We start from the raw sequence: 21,779 nt of genomic DNA, 5'->3' as shown, positions 1-21,779 counted from the left end.
AAGTTTTAATAATATATTCCACATTCCAGCTTTTATTGTAAAATACATAGCCTGTGAGTTAAATTTAGCCTTTAAGTCACTTATATCTGTGACTTGTTTTCCTTCCTTCTGTAAGTATCAACATGCTGCATCTTAGTGCGGCAGAATAGAGGCCATGTTTTTCCACATGGTGAGTAGGTATTATTCCCTGACCAAGAAGGTGGATAATTTTCTCCACATTAGAAAGAAAGAAGAAAGAAAGACCTGCATTTATCCAATAGGGAATTCAGAAGTAACTTTTTTACCGAGAGAGTGGTGAGAATGTGGAACTCGCTACCACAGGGAGTGGTTGAGGCGAATAGTATAGATGCATTTAAGGGGAGGCTAGACAAGCATATGAGGGAGAAGGGAATAGAGGGTTATACTGATAGAGTTAGATGAGGAAAGACGGGAGGAGGCTCGAGTGGAGCATAAATGCCAGCATGGACTGGTTCAGCCAAATGGCCTGTTTCTGTGCCGTATATCCGATGTAATCCTATGTAATTTATGTAGCATCTTTCTGTGGTTGAGAGTAAAATAGAGGGCAAACTATTGGCAGCATATTTCTGACAACTGTACAAACTTCAATCTTATTTAATAGTGTTCTAAAGAAAGATAGAGTTGCATTTATATAGCGCCTTTCACAACCTCAGGACATCCCAAAGTGCTTTACAGCCAATTAAGTACTTTAGGAGCGTAGTCACTGTTGTAATGTAGGAAACACGGCAGCCAATTTGCGCACAGCAAGATTCCACAAACAACAATGTGATAATGACCGGATAATCTGTTTTAGTGATGTTGGTTGAGGGATAAATGTTGGCCCAGGACACCGGGGAGAGATCCCCAACTCTGCTTCAGAGCGAGCAGGCCGAAGGCTTTCCCACCTGGCAGCTGGCCAGCCTCCCAATCTGGTCAGCTGCCGGGCGGCAAACAGAGTAAAACATTTCTAATGAAGGTAGGACCTCCACGTTCCCGGTATTTCCAGGGTTTCCCGGCCTCAGACACGCGCCACCGCTCCCTCCCTGCCTCCCCGTAAATATCGGGGCCAATGTGCAAATTTCCCCAAACCACTGATATTGTGCAATGAAATATACATATTGAGCAAAATATCTTTTATATGAATATAAATCTGTTCTTTTCATTACATGGCAGGTACACTAAACTCACATTATGGAATCCAAATGCTGTGATTTTGAATCTAGGCTTCAGTGCCTTATTGTGACAGAGAACATGAATGTAGATAAGGAGTAATTCCACAATTCTGCACTCCCTGTGTAGGATGGAAGGTAGACTACAACACCATAGCTCCAGTTCTCTAACCCATGCTCAGTTGCAAATAGAGCTCTCTTCTGGGAGCATGTGATTATGGCATTACATAGAAAACATAGAAACATAGAAGATAGGAGCAGGAGTAGGCCATTCGGCCCTTCGAGCCTGCTCCGCCATTCAATGTGATCATGGCTGATCATCCAAATTCAGTGCCCTGTCCCTGCCTTTTCCCCATATCCCTTGATCCCTTTAGCCTCAAGAAATATATCCAACTCTTTCTTGAATATATTTAATGAACTGGCCTCCACCGCCCTCTGTGGCAGAGAATTCCACAGGTTCACCACTCTCTGGGTGAAGAAATTCCTCCTCATTTCAGTCCTAAATGGCTTACCCCTTATCCTTAGACTATGACCCCTGGTTCTGGACTCCCCGGCCATCAGAAACATCTAGTCTGTCCAGACCTGACAGAATTTTATAGATTTCGATGAGATCCCCTCTCAATCTTCTAAACTCCAGTGAGTATAAGCCCAATCGACACAATCTCTCCTCATACGTCATTCCTGCCATCCCAGGTATCAGCCTGGTGAATCTTCGCTGCACTCCCTCCATGGCAAGAACGTCCTTCCTCAGGTAAGGTGACCAAAACTGCACACAATACTCAAGATGCGGTCTCACCAAGGCCCTGTACAACTGTAGCAAGACATCCTTGTTCCTGTACTCGAACCCTCTTGCTACGAAGGCCAACATACCATTTGCCTTCTTAACCGCCTGCTGCACCTGCATGCTTACCTTCAGCGACTGGTGCACAAGGACCCCCAGGTCTCTTTGCACTTCCCCTTCTCCCAATCTAGTGCCATTCAAATAATAATCTGGCTTCCTGTTTTTGCCACCAAAGTGGATAACCTCACATTTATCCACATTATAGTGCATTTGCCATGTTTCTGCCCAATCACCCAACCTGTCCAAATCGTACTGGAGTTTCCCGACATCCTCCTCGCAGCTTACCCTCCCGCCCAGCTTTGTGTCATCTGCAAATTTGAAGATATTACATCCAATTCCCTCGTCCAGATCATTAATATATATTGTGAACAGCTGGGGTCCTAGGACCGATCCTTGCGGTACCCCACTAGTCACTGCCTGCCACTCGGAAAACGACCCGTTTATTCCAACTCTTTGCTTTCTGTCCGCCAACCAGTTCTCTATCCAAGTCAATACCTTGCCCCCAATCCCATGTGCCTTAATTTTGCACGCTAATCTCTTGTGTGGGACCTTATCGAAAGCCTTCTGAAAGTCCAAATACACCACATCCACTGGTTCTCCCTTATCTATTTTACCAGTTACATCCTCAAAAAATTCCAGTAGATTAGCCAAGCATGATTTACCTTTTGTAAATCCATGTTGACTTTGTCCGATCCTGTCACTGCTTTCCAAGTGCTCTGCTATTACATCTTTTATAATAGACTCTAGCATTTTCCCCACTACCGATGTCAGGCTTACCAGTCTATAATTCCCTGCTTTTTCTCTACCACCTTTTTTGAATAGTGACAGTATTGTGGACAGGACATGTCGCAGCACAGGATCCCCATGGTGTTTTGTGCTTATGCATAATGTTCTATATATCAATTTTAATACCTGCGGTATGGGTTGTGTTTATGCAGGCTCGCTGCACTTAGTTCCACTGTAATTCCTTTCACTTTTGCTGTGACTAAGCTCTTCCTCGTTCGTGGAATAGCAGAGCTCAAAGCAACGACCAGAAACTGGACTGACTTCTTGCTGAACCGTGGAACAACTATAGAGCTATGGAGAGTGGTCGAGTTAAAGTGTTGTCTGACACTCAAGTTCAGCAACTCGGTTCCAAAAGCAGGGAGTCTGACATTCAAGAATAATCTGTAAATTACTGAAGCTCTTTCTTTTATGTGGATTTTGTGCTGATTGTGCCGAAAGCTGGGGAAATTAAAATACTTTCCATTTCAGACACCCCCAGTTTCAGCAACAAGCGCCTTCAAGTCATGGGTAGGTGCCAAGAAAAGCTCTTTCTGCTCTGTCCCGACAATGTGCCTCAGCCTCAGTTTCCAAAAAGCACCCCCTACTGCGACATTAATGTATTTTTCCACAGCACCTACACTGTGGCCTCTCTGAGCGAGATTGCCAATTTCAATGCCAATTGCTGTTCAATTGCAATCCACTGGAAACTTTACTTTTAAAGTAATGAGCAATGAGCTGGGCTGGGCCTCTCGCGTTGATTTGAAAAGATCGAAGATTTCAATATCATTGCACATGCGCAAGTGCTGAGGAACAGAAGTTATTTTTTTCTGTGTCTCGCCATTAGTGTGTGCACAAACGTGGGACATTTTTAAATATTCCACCATTGCCTTTCTACCATTCGGCCGGATTGGAGGTGGCAGCTACCATCTGAAATGGGTGCCACAATAACAAAGGATGCAGCAGATTATGCATCCATGTTCCCATTGGTGCTGGTGGGCTGATTAGGTTGGGAGTGATTCCTGGCCATGCAGTGGAGCATTTCCAATTTCTGCTGGGGTACAGGCCAGTATGTATTACAACTTCAACAACTACTTGCATCTATATAGCGTCTGTAACGCCGTAAAACATCCCAAGGCACTTCACAGGAACGTTATCGGACAAAATTTGACACAGACCAACATAAGGAGATATTAAGGATAGGTGACCAAAAGCTTGGTCAAAGAGGTAGGTTTTAAGGAGGGTCTTAAAGGAGGAAAGAGAGGTAGCGAGGCAGAGAGGTTTAGGGAGGGAATTCCAGAGCTTAGGGCCTAGGCAGCTGAAGGCACAGCCGCCAATGGTGGAGCGAAGGAAATTGGGGATACACAAGAAGCCAGAATTGGAGGAGTGCAGAGTTCTCGGAGCGTTGTAGGGCTGGAGGAGGTTACAGAGATAGAGAGGGGCGAGGCCATGGAGGGATTTGAACACAAAATTGAGAATTTTTAATTCGAGGAACCAATATAGGTTGGCAAGCACAGGAGTGATAGGCCAACGGAACTTGGTGTGAGTTAGGACACGGGCAGCAGAGTTTTGGGTGAGCTCAGGTTTATGGAGGGTGGCAGATGAGAGGCCTGCCAGGAGAGAATGGAATAGTCGTGTTTGGTCTGGAGTATCTTGCAGTAGAAGGGATCTATCTGTAGTTGTGCTTCAGCCTGTGAGATAAGAATTAAGGGGGAGAAATTCAGTATCTCCCCGTTTAGGGTGCTAACTTTTGAAAGTTGGAAAAATTAGCGGCAGGCGCTTATGATTCTCAGCTTTCTCTAAATTCGGTGTTTGCGCTCCAGGAAGGATGTGGAGCGTTTAATCACATGCTCCACTTTCTTCCTGGAGCGCTAAAGGACGCAGGCGGGGCGATAGAGGTGTAACGCTGCATAATGTCCCGTACAGCACTGCCGCGATCCGAGGCTCCTTCCCTCCCTCAACGGGAAGGGCCATCGCTGCAGGCTCTGAATTGGGACAAGTCAGCTGGTCCTCGATGGCAGCCACGATCCGGCCCGTTCAGCCCCACGCACTCCAGCAGAGGGCCGGGCTGATCGATCGTGGCCGAAGAAAAATGGAAAAAATTGAAATAATGCATTGCAACAATTTTTAGACCTACTGCGACAACATCCCCTTTTTATTTTCGCCCCTGAAGCGCCCGGCCTCCCGAACAACGCCTCCTGCAGGTGTCGGTGTTTTCGCCTGACGATGCTGCAGGGGGCGGGACCGAAGTTCAGGTCCGGGGCGCTACCGCGGTGATGCGCAGGACAATGACGTCGCGATCTCCGGGCGCAGGAGATTGTGGCGCAATGTGTTACTGCCGTCGCCAATTTAGCGGGAGTCGTTCATCTCGCCACGCCCGATCGGTAAGTCGTTAGCACCTCGTTATTGCCCCCCCCAGAGGCGATAACGGGAGGCGCTAAGGAGACCAATTTCTAGGCCAATATCTTTAGTTTCAAATTTCTAAATCTCCGAATTTTACTTGCTTCAAAGTAGAAGCCAGAAAAGATGAATTACTAATAAATAAAATATATAAAAAATTCCAGCAGCCAACCCTAGTAACTACCCATCACTCTGCACTCTTGCATCTACTAGTCATTAAGGATTCAGTTACTTTAAATAATTCAGAAATGTGAGAATAGCAGCTTCTTTATTTAAGAGCAAGTCTAACAAAAGCCCAAATGTTCCACATACAGATTCCTTTCCATTTATTACTATGTCAGTACATTCCTATTAAGATTAAGTTGGTCCTCTTTAGCGGCAGTCAAATGGTCTTAGACTAAATTGCAGCCTTTCACCTTTGTTGCAAAGTGCATAAAATTGTCTCTCAGAACCTGCTTTTGTCATGTTTTTAAGATGAACTGTCCAGTGCTGCCTTCTGCCACCTAAAAGTGGCATAGCATTTGGGGCAGATCTTGTCTAACGACAGGGTAGAGCAGGTCAATGAAGTGTTTTCCAGCGTGAATCACAATTATTCCGTTATTACTGAGCAACGTCTCACAGAGATTTCACTGCTCCTGTGGCTCTCTTTATATGCCTTCACTTATGGGTGTCACAGGGAAGTGGTCAAAGATGACAGGAAAATTGCAGGGGGGAATAAAAGACGAAACATAGAAACATAGAAGATAGGAACAGGAGTAGGCCATTTGGCCCTTCGAGCCTGCTCCGTCATTCAATGAGGTCATGGCTGATCATCCAAATTCAGTACCCTGTCCCTGCCTTCTCGCCATATCCCTTGATACCTTTTGCCTTAAGAAATGTATCCAACTCTTTCTTGAATATATTTAATGAACTGGCCTTCACCGCCCTCTGTGGCAGAGAATTCCACAGGTTCACCACTCTCTGGGTGAAGAAATTCCTCCTCATCTCTGTACTAAATGGCTTACCCCTTATCCTTAAACTATGACCCCTGGTTCTGGACTCCCCAGCCATCAGAAACATCCTTCCTGCATCTAGTCTGTCCAGGCCTGACAGAATTTTATAGGTTTCGATGAGATCCCCTCTCAATCTTCTAAACTCCAGTGAGTATAAGCCCAATTGACACAATCTCTCCTCATACGTCATTCCTGCCATCCCAGGTATCAGCCTGGTGAATCTTCGCTGCACTCCTTCCATGGCAAGAATGTCCTTCCTCAGGTAAGGCGACCAAAACTGCACACAATACTCAAGGTGCGGTCTCACCAAGGCCCTGTACAACTGCAGCAAGACATCCTTGTTCTTGTACTCGAACCCTCTTGCTACGAATGCCAACATACCATTTGCCTTCTTAACCGCCTGCTGCACCTGCATGCTTACCTTCAGCGACTGGTGCACAAGAACACCCAGGTCTCTTTGCACTTCCCCTTCTCCCAATCTATTGCCATTCAAATAATAATCTGCCTTCCTGTTTTTGCCACATTTATCCACATTATAGTGCATTTGCCATGTTTCTGCCCAACCACCCAACCTGTCCAAATCATACTGGAGTTTCACGACATCCTCCTCACAGCATACCCTCCCACCCAGCTTTGTGTCATCTGCAAATTTGGAGATATTACATCCAATTCCCTCGTCCAGATCATTAATATATATTGTGAACAGCTGGGGTCCTAGGACCGATCCTTGCGGTACCCCACTAGTCACTGCCTGCCACTCGGAAAACAACCCGTTTATTCCAACTATTTGCTTTCTGTCCGCCAACCGGTTCTCTATCCAAGTCAATACCTTGCCCCCAATCCCATGTGCCTTAATTTTGCACGCTAATCTCTTATGTGGGACCTTATCGAAAGCCTTCTGAAAGTCCAAATATACCACATCCACTGGTTCTCCCTTATCTATTCTACCAATTACATCCTTAAAAATTCCAGTAGATTAGTCAAGCATGATTTACCTTTTGTAAATCCATGTTGACTTTGTCCGACCCTGTCACTGCTTTCCAAGTGCTCTGCTATTACATCTTTTACAATGGACTCTAGCATTTTCCCCACTACCGATGTCAGGCTTACCGGTCTATAATTCCCCGCTTTATCTCTACCACCTTTTTTGAATAGTGGGGTAACATTAGCTACCCTCCAATCCATGGGTACTGATCCAGAGTCTATCGAGTTCTGGAAGATGACCAGCAATGCATCTACTATTTCTAGGGCCACTTCCTTAAGTACCCTGGTATGTAGATTATCAGGCCCTGGGATTTATCGGCCTTTAGTCCCATCAATTTTCCTAACACCATTTCCCTACAAATACTGATTTCTTTCAGTTCCACCCTTTCATCAGACCCTATGTTCCCCGGCATCTCTGGGAGGTTATTTGTGTCCTCCTTTGTGAAGACAGAACCAAAATATGTATTTCGTTGGTCTGCCATTTCTTTGTTCCCCATTATAAATTCCCCTGATTCTGACTGCAAGGGACCTACGCTTGACTTCACCAATCTTTTTCTCTTCACATATCTATAAAAGCTTTTACAGTCAGTTTTTATGTTCCCTGCAAGCTTACTCTCATATTCTATTTTCCCTTTCTTAATTAATCCCTTTGTCCTCCTTTGTTGAATCCTAAACTGCTCCCAATCCTCAGGATTATTGCTTTTTCCGGCCAATTTATATGTCCTCTCCTTGGATCTTATGCTAGCCCTAATTTCCCTTGTTAGCCACGGTTGAGTCACCTTTTTTGTTTTATTTTTATGCCAAACTGGGATGAACAAATTCTGTTGCTCATCCATTCGGTCTTTGAATGTTTGTCATTGCCTATCCACCGTCAACCCTTTGAGTGCCATTCCCCAATCAATCCTACCCAACTCGCTCCTCAGACCATTGTAGTTTCCTTTATTTAAATTGAGGACCCTAGTCTCTGAGTCAACTACTTCATTCTCCATCTTAATGAAGAATTCAATCATATTATGATCGCTCCGACCCAAGGGGCCTCGTACAACAAGATTGCTAATTAATCCTTTCTCGTTACATAATACCCAGTCTAAGATGGCCTGACCTCTGGTTGGTTCCTTGACATATTGGTTCAGGAAACCATCCCGTAAACACTCCAGGAATTCCTCCTCCACAGTATTGTTACTAATTTGGTTGGCCCAATCTATATGTAGATTAAAGTCACCCATGATGACTGCTGTGCCCTTATTGCACGCTTCTTTAATTTCCCTTTTAATGCCATCCCCAACCTCCGCCTTACTGTTTGGAGGTCTATATACCACTCCCACTAACGTTTTTTTCCCCTTAGTATTCCTCAATTCTACCCATACAGATTCCACATCATCAGAGCTAATATCCTTCATTACAATTGTGTTAATCCCTTCTTTAACCAGTAATGCTACCCCACCTCCCTTTCCTTTTTGCCTCTCTTTCCTGAATATCGACTACCCCTGGATGTTGAGTTCCCAGTCTTGGCCATCCTTGAGCCACGTTTCCGTAATCCCAACCAAATCATATTCATTTACCTCTACTTGCGCAGCCAATTCATCCACCTTATTACAAATGCTCCTCGCATTAAGACACAAAGCCTTCAAGCTTGTTTTTTTAACGCTCTTAGACCTATTAGAATTATTATTTACTGTGGGCACGTTTGATTTAAACCGTTGATTTCTCTGACTGCCACTTTTGTTTTTCTCTTTCCTATCTTTTGCTTTTATCCTTGTTTCCCTTTCCTCTGTCTCCCTGCTCAAGTTCCCAACCCCCTGCCATTTTAGTTTAAACCCTCCCCCACAGCACTAGCAAACACTCCCCCTAGGACATCGGTTCCAGCTCTGCCCAGGTGCAAACCATCCGGTTTGAACTGGTCCCACCTCCCCCAGAGCCGGTTCCAATGTCCCAGGAACTTGAATCCCTCCCCCTGGCACCATTCCTCTAGCCACGTATTCATCTGAAGTATCCTTCTATTTCTACTCTGACTAGCACATGGCACTGGTAGCAATCCTGAGATTACTACCTTTGAGGTCCTGTTTTTAAATTTATCTCCTAACTCCCTATATTCCGCTTTTAGGACCTCATCCTGCTTTTTACCTATATCTGATTGTGATCTGGGAACAGTAGATTGGAAAATAAGTTACAGAATGATCCAATTTTGCCAAATGTGACCATTCCAGACCTCTCTACGATGTGTCTGTTCTTAGTATGGAAATACGCAGCTTTCATTGTCCAGGGAGGCTGGGCCTTAGCATTCCCTGAATAGCAGGAATGATCAACCTTTCAACAGGGGCAGATTGAGCAGAGGAAATCGCGGAGCAGGACGAAAGGTCGGATCCACCGGGAGAAGGGGAATCAAAAAATGCAAATACTTAAAGCTGAAATAAACACAGAAATTGATGGAAATACACAGCAGGTCCATCAGCATCTATAAAATAAAAGATGGGTTAATATTTTGGGTACAGCCCCTTCATTAGGGAGCAGTAGAGAGATCGCAAGGGAGAAAAATTCAGAGCCAATCGGGAGGGAGAGGGATCCAGTAGCAGATGAGGAGGGAGAGGGATCCAGTAGCAGATCAGGAGGGAGAGGGGTCCAGTAGCAGATCGGGAGGGAGAGGGATCCAGTAGCAGATGAGGAGGGAGAGGGATCCAGTCACAGATGAGGAGGGAGAGGGATCCAGTAGCAGATGAGGAGGGAGAGGGATCCAGTAGTGGATGAGGAGGGAGAGGGATCCAGTAGCAGATGAGGAGGGAGAGGGATCCAGTCACAGATGAGGAGGGAGAGGGATCCAGTAGCAGATGAGGAGGGAGAGGGATCCAGTAGCAGATGAGGAGGGAGAGGGATCCAGTAGCAGATGAGTAGGGAGGGGGATCCAGAAGCAGATCGGGAAGGAGAGGGATCCAATAGCAGATGAGGAGGGAGAGGGATCCAGTAGCAGATGAGGAGGGAGAGCGATCCAGTCACAGATGAGGGAGAGGGATCCAGTCACAGATGAGGAGGGAGAGGGATCCAGTAGCAGATGAGGAGGGAGAGGGATCCAGAAGCTGTGTAAAACATTCTGTACAAATAGGAGCCATATGTATTGGGAACAACTGGAGCTGTTCCAGGTTGTTTGAGATACAAAATGAGTATTGTGCAAATGGCCCAATTAAACGGTGAGATGATACAGGGTGGGGGGGAGGGGTTGAAATTGGTCTTCACCAGTAGAGTGAAGCGGGCTCATAACCAATCAGCAGCCTGTTTTCCGTTTTGCCCCGTGCCCAATTCTCTTTTCCAGTGAAGCGAGTGGGAAAGGAATCGGGCACAGTGTAAAGCGGGCTGCCGATTCACCGTGAGCTCATCTCGCACTGCTGCCGGAGACCAGTTTCACCCTCAGGATCTCGAAAGGGAAAGTGGTCTCATCAGAGAGTCAAAACACATCGAAAGCAGCCACAATTGCACAATATTGAAAGTAGCAGGGAGCGGAAGTGATTTCCAGAGCGACAGTTGCCATGTACGGGAGTATTATTATTTCTCACTGTTTAGAGGGCAGTTCAGTGTGTCTGTGTATTATTTTTTAGTCCCCATAGCTTAATCTCCCTACACAACAAGAGATAAGATTGTGGAGTGGAGTTATGATAATTGCTGTGTCAACAAACGCTGCTATTTTACACCAGCTGGCGCTGATTATGCTCGATACCTGTTTTCATTTTATTTTTGTAATGCAAACTAGGTGGGCTGAAAAGTGTTTAATGAAAGGATGGCAACTGTCTGTTGATATCTCTATTTAGTAGTTACCTAGTGAGAATAATGGTAGGGATTAGATACAGACTTGTTCCATTCAGGCGACAGTATAGATAAGGCCTGCGGGTGGCAGTTAGTCTGTAACAGATTATCTCAATGTCCAGAAAGTGCCTTTACATTGCAAACCATGGGGAGGGTACAGCTTTGTGCAATAACAACATCCTTTGGTTAACACCCTACTTGTTGACTGATTGCTTGAGTTGGAAAAAAAATAATGTTGACCACACTTACCCAACTATTGTGACCCATTAGATAGGGAAAAGAGAATTGTCCGGCCTATTTTACATTAACGTTTTAAATCTTAGCAATGTGCTTTGCTGATGAGGGCAGTTCCACTGGAAACTGTTACAAATATGAACTGAACACGTGGCGGGGTTTCTGATTGAATTGGTGCCTGTATCAGGACAATGTCAGCAGCAGTTTATGGTTTGCAAGTTCAGATTCTTGGCTGCAAACAATGAATGATGGAGTAGAAATTTGGGCACGGCCATTCTTGGGCACACGTGGGCCGCAGAGTTCATTCCCTGTGCCTGAATGATGAGACCCGAGGCACCACCGATATTGGGCATGGGGGGGCGGGGGGCCTCATTTCAATGGAGCTGGTGTGATATGAGCAGCCAGACAGCGAAGAGGAAACCAAGATCGGGCCTCTGCTAGCATCGCAATAAGAGAAGCCAGAGGACATGAGATAGGACACTGGTGGGGGTGGAGGGTGCGTGGGGTGTGAGATTGAAGCCCGGGGGTCAGGGGTTAGAAGGCCAGAGGTCAGGGGTTAAGAGGCTGGAGGTCGGGAGTTGGAAGGCCAGAGGGGGAGCTTCAGGCATGGACCTTGGACGCTTTTTTTTTTAATTCACCAGTTTGGTGGGCAGCACACTTCCCGCTGGAAATGCCTGCTCACTTCCTGCCCACCATATTGGGAGCATAGTCGGCTGGTTAGTCCCCGAAAAACGGATCACTGCGCAGCTGAATTTATAGGATATTCTGTTGTGTTAAAGTAGATGTCTGGTATGCAAGTCCGGTACAACAATTAACACAACAAGACAAAACGTGGCAGGCAATTTCGATGGCACAACGCTCATATGAAAACTTTTTAACAAGCGCTAGATCTGAACCAACGGCTGGAATTTCCATGCGGGATCGGCGGAAGATTGGTGGAAACTGTATAAATGGCTAAAAACTGCATTTTATTCCGCCTCAGAGGTTTTTGCTGATTTTCTGGCAAAGGTGCAGCAGGCAGTCAGGGGAATGCCCATGGAAATTCTACTTCCAAATCTGTGAGGTCTTATCAGCACATTTCAGTCAGATGGTTATTACAGGTGTGGCACTGTTAAATAATGTTTATGTCAGGTCATGTACCACCAATAGTATTTAACAATGTGTAAACAAAATACCATCGCCCCTGTCATAAATCTCATCATCAAGAAACTACCTATGAAATAACACTGGACGGCCAGCTGGTGGCGCCATCCAAGGAGTATAAATACTCGGGCGTTGGCCCCAGCTTGCCAGGGACATTTTGTAAAGACAAGGAGCTAGTGGATACAACTAGACTTCCATGTTCTGAACCAAGTGTGTAGTGAGTTTTATTACGTCAGCCCACACTGTACAAGGCTCCCGGCCATGGTGTGGAGTCTCACTGCCGGTGTGCACGGGTCAGGAAACAGGCTCCGACCCCTGTGTGCCTGAAGCAGGGCAGATCTAATCTAATCAAGGAGCGATAGTGGCAGGAACGAAGAGGCAGCATTACCGGCAGGCCAGCCCTTTGCCAATCGGGTCCCCACACTGAATGTCATGGGTTCAGGCACGGATACACTCCCCCACCGCTGCTCGAGCTTATAAAATGGGCACCTGACAGGGAAGCTGGTCGTAACCTGCTTTGGAGTGTCTCTTAAAACAAGATTGCTGCTGCTGTTAATTGGAGAGTTTTTGAAATCTAGTTTTTTTTTGGCAGTGAACACTTCTTTGCTTGCACGTTGAAAATTCTGCATCGATTTTTTTTCCCCCTTCTTTGTTGTTGACTTTTTTCTGAACAGGATGATATAGACGGGATGGTTAGATGGGCAGAACAGTGACAAATGAAATTTAACCCTGAAAAGTGTGAGGTGATGCATTTTGGGAGGACTAACAAGGCAAGGGAATACACAATGAATGGTAGGACCCTAGGAAGGACAGAGGATCAGAGGGACCTTGGTGTGCATGTACATAGATCCCTGAAGGCAGCAGGACAGGTAGATAAGGTGGTTAAGAAGGCATATGGGATACTTGCCTTCATTAGCCGAGACATAGAATATAAGAGCAGGGAGGTTATGATGGAGCTGGACAAAACGCTCGTTAGGCCACAGCTGGAATACTGTGTGCAGTTCTGGTCGCCACACTATAGGAAGGATGTAATTGCATTGGAGAGGGTGCAGAGGAAATTCACCAGGATGTTACCTGGGCTTGAGTGTTTCAGCTATGAAGAGAGACTGGACAGGCTGGGGTTGTTTTCCTTAGAGCAGAGAAGGCTGAGGGGGGACCTGATTGAGGTGTACAAAATTATGAGGGGCATAGATAGGGTAGATAGAAAGGAACTTTTCCCCTTAGTTGAGGGGTCAATAACTAGGGGGCATAGTTTCAAGGTAAGGGGCAGGAGGTTTAGAGGGGATTTGAGGAAAAACTTTTTCACCCAGAGGGTGGTTGGAATCTCGAACTCACTGCCTGAAAGGGTGGTAGAGGTAGGAACCCACACAACATTCAAGAAGCATTTAGATGAGCACTTGAAACACTATAGCATACAAGGCTACGGACTAAGTGCTGGAAAATGGGATTAGAATAGATAGGGCTTGATGGCCGGAGCGGACACGATGGGCCGAAGGGCCTCTTTCTGTGCTGTATAACTCTATGACTCTATGGCCTAGAAATTCATTGTAGCCACTTTTGGGGCGGTAAAGTGGGGCGGCCGCTAAAGTTTGCGCCCGCCGCCAAATCGAGGCCACTTCTCCGATATTCATTAGCTTCACCCTAAGAGTTCGCTCGAGCGCTAAAACTGGTGCTGGGCGCCTCTCTTTGGGCGCTAAGCCGGAGGTGCTGATCGATAGCGCTGAGGCCGGACGCAGCGCAGGTGCGGCCATCTCGTGATTGACAGCAGACACCCTGGCGCCGGCCAGCTCTTAAGGGGGAAGGGTCGACTGTGTCTGCTGCCACGCCCTGGATAGTGGAGCCCTCCAGCTAGGCCTGAACACTGCTGCTGGACCCAAATAGCGCCTGAAGCCATGCAGAAGGCCCGTGAACGTGCGCAGCGCTTCTCAGAGCGTGATCTGAGTGTGCTGGTTGGTGCTGTGGAGAAGAGGCGCCATGTTTTGTACCCGGACAATGGCAAGAAGGCGCCGTTCCGCGTCTACAGGAGAGCCTGGAGGCATGTCGCCAGCAAGCTGTCAGCCAACAGCGAGGTCCCCAGGAGCGGTGTCCAATGCCGCAAAAAGTTTAATGACCTCACTCGCATTGTCAGGGTGAGTACCCTTTCCAGTGACCTCCTCATCCTTGCATGTGCACCTCACATTATGGGCAAAGGGACCTGAAAGCCCTAATGGCCAGCCCTCATCCAGCAGCGATGGGACGGGCATGAACATCAGTTGCACATTCTGCACTTAACACACTTGCCAAACTATTTCACCATGGGAGGCAGTGCACACAAGATCAGGGCGACACACTGGCCAGGCTATTCCACCATGGGAGGCAGTGCACACAAGATCAGGGCGACACACTGGCCAGGCTATTCCACCATGGGAGGCAGTGCACACAAGATCAGGGCGACACACTGGCCAGGCTATTCCACCATGGGAGGCAGTGCACACAAGATCAGGGCGACACACTGTACTTAGAGGCCGTCCTTTCTCTTGCAGGCCAAGCTGGCTAATAATCGGAAGAGCCGGACTGCGATCGGGGGAGGCCGACCCCAGATCCAGCCGCTCACCGAGCTTCAACATCGCGTGGAGCGCATCATGGGTGCCCGGGTGATTGGCTCTGTTGCATGTGGAGATGCCGACCCTGTTCTGGGCACCAATGGTAAGGACATCCACGTTTGGACCTCTCTCGTCCCACTTGCGCATCAGATCTACATCCTTTGCCACTGTCCGACCAATGCGCTGAATGCCACCACTCATGCATCCCTTGCTGACGCCCTCTCCTCACTCTAAAGCTACTCTTCTGCCTTCCTGCTTTCAGATGGTGAGGAGGAGGTCCCTGAACTTGCCAGTGACAGCCCCTCAGAAGAGAAGCAGGAGGAGGAGCAAGAGGAAGGCGGCCCATCAGGGGAACCCACAGCCGCGGCCACCCAGGCCAATGTAGGGGACACGTCTTCCCTGGAGGGGAGCGTGGCGGAAGTGTCGAAGGGGAGGGGAGCTCATGGGACCTGCGGCCTGCAGAAACGCGGGAGGGGGGTGGAAGCTCGGCGGCCTTCTCCCCAGAGGGGGGATGCGTCGGAGGGGAGTCCAATTGCTGGGCCCAGCGGCGTCCAGCAACGCAGGAAGGGTCGGCCAGCTCGGCGGCCTTCTCCCCAGAGGGAGAGTCCGGCCTCCAGTCCGGAGATGGTCTTCGCCGAGGAGATGGAACGCCTCGAGGACTTGTCCGCGGACTCGGCGCGCCGGCACACGGAGCTCATGGCGGCAGTGGCACGGTTGCCTGAGGCCATCGAGTCCCTCTCTCGGAGTGTGACCGAGTTCGGGCCCTCAGAGGCCACCAGTCGGGCGGAATTCCGGGCAGATCAGGCAGCGAGTCAGGCGGAATTCGGGGCAGCTCTGGCAGCGAGTCGGGCGGAATTCGGGGCAGATCAGGCAGCGGGTCGGGCGGAATTCGGGGCAGCTCTGGCAGCGACTGGCCAGGTGATCAGTGGTGCCGTCCAGTCACTGGCTGCTCTGATGCAGTCAGTGAACAGGTCAACACGGGCACTCACTGCTGCCACACTCGCTGTGTCAGCCAGGCATCGCCAGGGCACCCGGCGCGCTGCAGCAGCACAGCGGTCTGTCCCTCGGCAGATTGGTGCGCATGCTGCAGTGCTGGCCCGGGCGAGTGCCAGTGTCTCAGGCGACCAGCGAGCGCCTGCCATCCGCCAGCTTGCCCCCATTCCTCCAGCCGCCACTGCCACTCCCCCAGTGGAGCTGCCAGGAGCTGCTGCAGCGACTGATGCTGGCCAGCCACAGCTGCAGCATTCAACAGCCGCCCGCTCGATGGCCAGACCTCGACTAGGCCGACCCCCAAGGGCATCTGCCGTCACGACATGTGCCCCTCAGGAGCCTGCCCCCAGCCTTGCAGCAGCCAATGGCCTTACTTTGAGGAGGAGCAGCAGGGCGGGCAGGGGCCACACAAAGATGGCCAAGGCATCGCCCTAGCGGGCCAAATAGTCGAATGTGTGCCCAGTTGTGTTTGTTTTTTGAGGCCGAGAATTGGATGTTTGTTTTTTGAAGGCCGATGATGTGATGTTTGTTTTTTACGAAGGCCGAGAATGACGGACATTTTAGTTGCACTATTTTGTTAATCCTCTCCAGGTTGTGGGAGCGAGTAATGTGTTTGAGTGTTTTTTGGGGGTTTCGTCTGTTTTTGGTTTTCATGTGGGAAGGGACCTGAGTTTGAACAATAAAGCATTTTATTTATTAACATTGTCCATGTTTGACCTTTGAAGTGTTTGTTGCCTTAACCGGCTGAGGGCTTGCGGAGCGGCTGCAATCATGTTCTTTCATTGGTACAAGCCATTCCCTGACAGGGGGCCTAGAAGTGACGTTCAATAAGCCGCCGACGGGCGGCCCTTGGACCTTGTGCCTCCCTCCTGGGCTGGTACTCCTCGTCCTCCTCCTCCTCATGCTCCTCCTCCTGAGGTGGTGGTCCAATGTGAGGTGGCAGTGCCTGAGTCCTGCGGATAGCCAGGTTGTGCAGCATGCAGCAAACGACGACGAACTGGGAGACTCGATCCTGCGAATACTGGAGGGCTCCCCCGGAGCGATCGAGACAGCGGAACTGTTGCTTGAGGACGCCGATTGTTTGTTCTATGATGTTCCTAGTCGCTTGATGGCTCTCGTTGTATGCCTCTTCAGCAGGGGTCGTGGGCGCGCGGAGCGGGGTCATGAGCCAGGTACACAAAGGATAGCCTTTGTCCCCGATAAGCCATCCTCTTGGGGGAGGCTGTGCCTGGAACATGTCAGCCACAGTTGTCTGTCGCAGGATAAAGGCATCGTGGCTGCTGCCTGGAAAGCGGGCATTGACAGCTAGGATGCGCTGCCTGTGGTCACACACCAGCTGTACATTGAGGGAATGGTAGCCCTTCCGGTTGCGGTAATCCTCGGCATGCTCAAGAGGTGCCCGCAAAGCCACATGCGTGCAGTCAATGGCGCCCTGCACCATGGGGAAGCCCGCTATTCTTGCAAATCCCACTGCACGCTGCTGCTGCTTGTCCAGGGTCATGGGGAAGGAGATGAATTGATGTCTCCTTCTGAAAAGGGCTTCGGTCACCTGGCGGATGCAGCAATGCACGGCGAACTGGGAGATGTTAGTGATGTCCCCAGTAGCGGATTGGAAGGAGCCGGTGGCATAGAAGTTGAGAGCCACCGTCACCTTCACTGCCACCGACAGAGACGTCCTGCGCATCAGCTGTGGCTGCAGATCTCTCTGAAGCAGCCGGCAGATGTCTGCAACCACCTCCCTTCTGAATCGCAGCCTCCTAACACACATCGCGGCAGACATGGTCAGATAGGAGGTCTGCTGGCGGTATACCCTGGGTGGGTAAGGCCTCAGTTGGCGACGCCTGTTGCCCCCTCTGCGTCTAGCCTGGGCTGCCACTCTCTCATGGCGTCTGTAAGCCCTTCTGGCATAAGGCTGAAAGTCAGCGTTGCCACCCAATGCAGCCCCCATTATATGCTGGCAAACACTGAGCTCTCAATGAAGGCAAAGATAATTGCTAAGCTCTGGCCTGAGCCTAAAATACCTGTCCTAGTGTTGGTCCAAACCAGTAAGCTCTCCTCCTTGGTCTCTGTCCAAAAAACCGTTGCACAAGAGTGAATGCTGCAAAATGGCAGCCCTTTATAGTGCAGGGTAAGTGCCCTTTAATTAGCGCTCCCCGCGGCCCGGCTCGGCTGTGTACCGTTCCACTTCACAGTCGTTAGGGCCACCCGGCGCACAATGGGCCGGCGCGAGTGAAGTTCCGGTTTGGGGCGCACAAAGGGCGTTGCACTAGTAAATGACGTCATGATCTGCGCGCGCAGCAGGGCGCGCGCTAAGACTTTGCGCCGGCGCTAAATGTGTACTGAAGTTGGGGCGAGGCGCAGATCGCGCTGCACCCGGGGGTTGGTTGATGTAAGTTTAACTTTGTATCTTTGTATCTATAGTTAAACACGTGCTGGGCAGGCAGTGTGGGGGGGATAATTTTGACTGTGGGTGACAGTGTAAAATGGGCGATATCGATCATATAGATCTCCCCTGATTTTTATTTGCAATAGTTGACCCAATAGTTGATTCCCTGGGGCTGTGCAATATTAATAATGACATTAACGTGTTTGCAGGAAATTTTTCGTCTGTTATTTTAATGCAGGGATGAACCTATTTAAGAAAAAGGGAGCTCATGCTTTCCTTCACATGGCAGGCAAAAGGAACAGACACATTAATGCTTTTGTTTAATACCACACAGAGTGATTCCAACTTTTCAAAGTTAACATTTCGGTAGTTTCCGTTCCTTTATTTTTACCCCTTTTTTGTTTTGATCGGCCCTTGAAAGTGTTGTCCCACTTTGCCTTCACCAGTTCTGACAAAGGACCTCTCCCAGAAACGGTTACCCCCTCATCATTTTCCTGTTGTTGGATGCTTTGGACCTTCTGTGGATTGTCAGCACTTTTTGTTTTTATTTCAGCTTTTAGCGTTTTTTTTTTTCTCTTTTCATCGCTTACTTCACGGACTTGACCTTCTGGCTTCCAGCACCAGAACTACCTGACAGTCGGGACCAATAAATACACAACTGCGGTCACCAGGGAGAAGCCCAGATCCGAGCCTGAAATCCAACATTGTCCAATCGTGGGCAGGTTCAGAAGAATCGAGCCAAGACTCAGATTTGCAAGGTTTGGACGGAGCTCAGTTCTTTTTTTTTTGCTTCTCTCTTTCCCTCCCAGTGGTGAAATGGAAACTTGGAGTTGAGCCAAGAGTTCACTTTGTCGTGGAGCTGGTGAAGAGAGCTGCGGTTTTAGCAGTTTGAATTTGCTTCAGCTGCTCTACGAGTCTGTCCGCTCATTGCGGGATGAATTCACTCCATTCTCCCGCAGATCAATAGTTGGAACGTATCCGTTCTCAGACAGGTGTGTACCTGAAGCACAGATCACGGGGCAGTGTTCCCGTGAGGGTTGTGGCTTGGTAAACAAATAATGGAGAGAAGGGTTTCGACCTGAAACGTTAACTCTGTTTCTCTCTCCACGGATGTTGCCTGGCCTGCTGAGTTTTTCCAGCGTTTTCTGTTGTTATTAATGGCGAGAAGGAGCGGGAAAAAGGTGAAAGACAAAGAAATGTGGATTCTGAGCGAATCGATATTTTGCAGCGTTTAAACCTAACAGTGCATTATATCAACGGGAAGTGGGAAAGCTGTCTGTGTTATAAAGTCCAGAGGGCTTAAGTGCACCGTCTCATACTGAACCTGACAGACTGCCAGTCCAGCTATTTTGGAGACCACATATCCTCCCAGACTGTCAGAATCCACCCTAGCGCAGACAACACATCTCTGTTTGCATGACACATCAGAGGTAGGAGGGAAGTTCTCAAGACAGCCAAGCTGAAGCTGTGTGCTGATTACATTTACATCATTAGGCTGGATTACGTGGTTGCATGAGTTACATAGTGTAAACCAACAGGCCAGGGCTCTGCGCACACGACCGACATTACTAGGAGGCAGGATAAAATAATAAAACAACTTACTGCTCCACATTGCACCCCTTTTCCAGAGCTTCTAGAGTCGCAATAAAAATAACTGATGAATACATTTATTTTGTGTGACTTTCTATTTTTATTATACGTTATTCTCTAATAATTCTTCCACCCTTGATTTCTTCATAGTCGCTGCTCACCAGCAGGCAGCCCGCTTTAGTCAGAATCTCAGGGGAATCCACATGCTACATGCTGTGCACTAGAGCATGCATTACAGTTGACAAGAAGTTGTAGTGAGGCAACTGGCTATGGTGGCTTTGTGCACTGGTAGGTACTATCAGGAAAGACTGAACAGGCTGCTGACTTGCATGTGACAGCAACACTGGCACTGCACAGCAACAGTGGCACTGCACAGCAACACTGGCACTGCACAGCAACATTGGCACTGCACAGCAACACTGGCACTGCACAGCAACACTGGCACTGCACAGCAACACTGGCACTGCACAGCAATACTGGCACTGCATAGCAACACTGGCACTGCACAGCAACACTGGCATTGCACAGCAACACTGGCACTGCACAGCAATACGACCACCGAGTTAGAAATAAGCAGCTCAGCTTGAGTATGTACAAAGGGAAGATGGGGAAATAGAATCAAATCAGCTGGTTTGTTGTGTCTTAAGTTGTTTAAGTAAAAAAAATGATTTAGTGACACACTCTAAGTGATCTGTTATTTTCTTTCCGATGATTAACCAGAGCGTGGTTGTTTTGTTTATGTTAGCAGCTATGTTGACCGCCATCTGCTAATATTTGTGTCTCAGCAAACTACAAAAAAATGAATTTTTCCTTCGTTATTTTTAGTATAAATAAACGACATTTTTAAAAATTCAGTCCTGTACAGACTTGTACCTTGCCTTGAACGTGAATCTGATTCCAGGGAATATATTTATATTGCTTGGAGATATGTCCAGGTTTATGCTGCAGTTTTGGTTTAGCAAGCATAAAGTAATGATTGGCTGCGATAAGGACCACCACCGGCCTGTTCCCTCAAGCTTAAACCTGGCACTGGCACTGAGCGAGGAGGATGGAGGTGCCACAAGGCTGGCACTGAGCGAGGAGGATGGTGGTGCCACAAGGCTGGCACAGGTGCCACTTTTGCATCAATACCCCAAAGGAACCACTGACAACAAATGCAGTGTCAGCTCCAAGGGGTGAAATCCATTTAACTGAAACAAAAAAGCAGAAACCTGGGATTTTCCAAGTCCGTGGATGAAATTTAACATGAAACCAGAGCTGGGCGCAGAGCTTCCATTTATTGAAGTGTGGTCATTTCTAACAGTAGCTTATTAATCAGAAATGAGGTCTGCTTTACAATTTGCATCACACATAGGTGGATTCCATTAAGAGAAGTTAAGAAGTCCTTTAGAGAAGTTACTTTGTGAAAACAATGAAATAGGAAATTATAGCTTTACGTTTTGTTGTGAAAAGGTGAAGCTGCTCAGCAAAACGTCAGTCAAGACCACAGACCCTAAGCTTCCTAGCGACTAGAACCTATATCTCCACACTGCCAGTCAGTCAAGACCACAGACCCTAAGCTTCCTAGCGACTAGAACCTATATCTCCACACTGCCAGTCAGTCAAGACCACCAATCACAGTTGGGTGAGGGGAGGGGAGGGGTGGGGTTGGTGTTTGTTCGTCCTCAGCCTATGGAGCTGTGACAAAGTGCTCCATATTAGGTTAGTAGAAGGAGGAGACACCAGCAGAATTGGCTTTGCATGTTCCACTTATACTGCCTGTCAATCAAACTGTTTGGCCAGCACAGTGAAGGCCAGGTGTGTGCCCGTGAGCGACTTATGGAAAAATAGAAGGGAAAACTGCGGATTAAGAGAAATGTGTACAGTCATGTAAGATAAAACAGTAACAAATGCAGGTAGCAATTGGAGAGCGATATT

At 48.3% G+C, this 21,779-nt stretch overlaps 1 protein-coding gene and 1 long non-coding RNA gene across 3 annotated transcripts in view; one reads left to right on the top strand and one right to left on the bottom strand.

Annotated features, from left to right (window-relative positions):
• The window catches only part of LOC147102866 (inward rectifier potassium channel 16-like), a 168,009-nt gene that overhangs the window by 55,220 nt on the left and 91,010 nt on the right, over positions 1-21,779 (top strand). The window lies entirely within an intron of this gene.
• The window catches only part of LOC147102867 (uncharacterized), a 110,888-nt gene that overhangs the window by 45,364 nt on the left and 43,745 nt on the right, over positions 1-21,779 (bottom strand). The window lies entirely within an intron of this gene.

Source organism: Somniosus microcephalus, chromosome 21 (assembly GCF_052327205.1).
Source record: "Somniosus microcephalus isolate GS21.2 chromosome 21, FLI_Smic_1.0, whole genome shotgun sequence".
NCBI lineage: Eukaryota > Metazoa > Chordata > Chondrichthyes > Squaliformes > Somniosidae > Somniosus > Somniosus microcephalus.
Note: the sequence above shows the minus strand (reverse complement) of the source record. Positions and strands in the feature narration are given on the sequence as shown.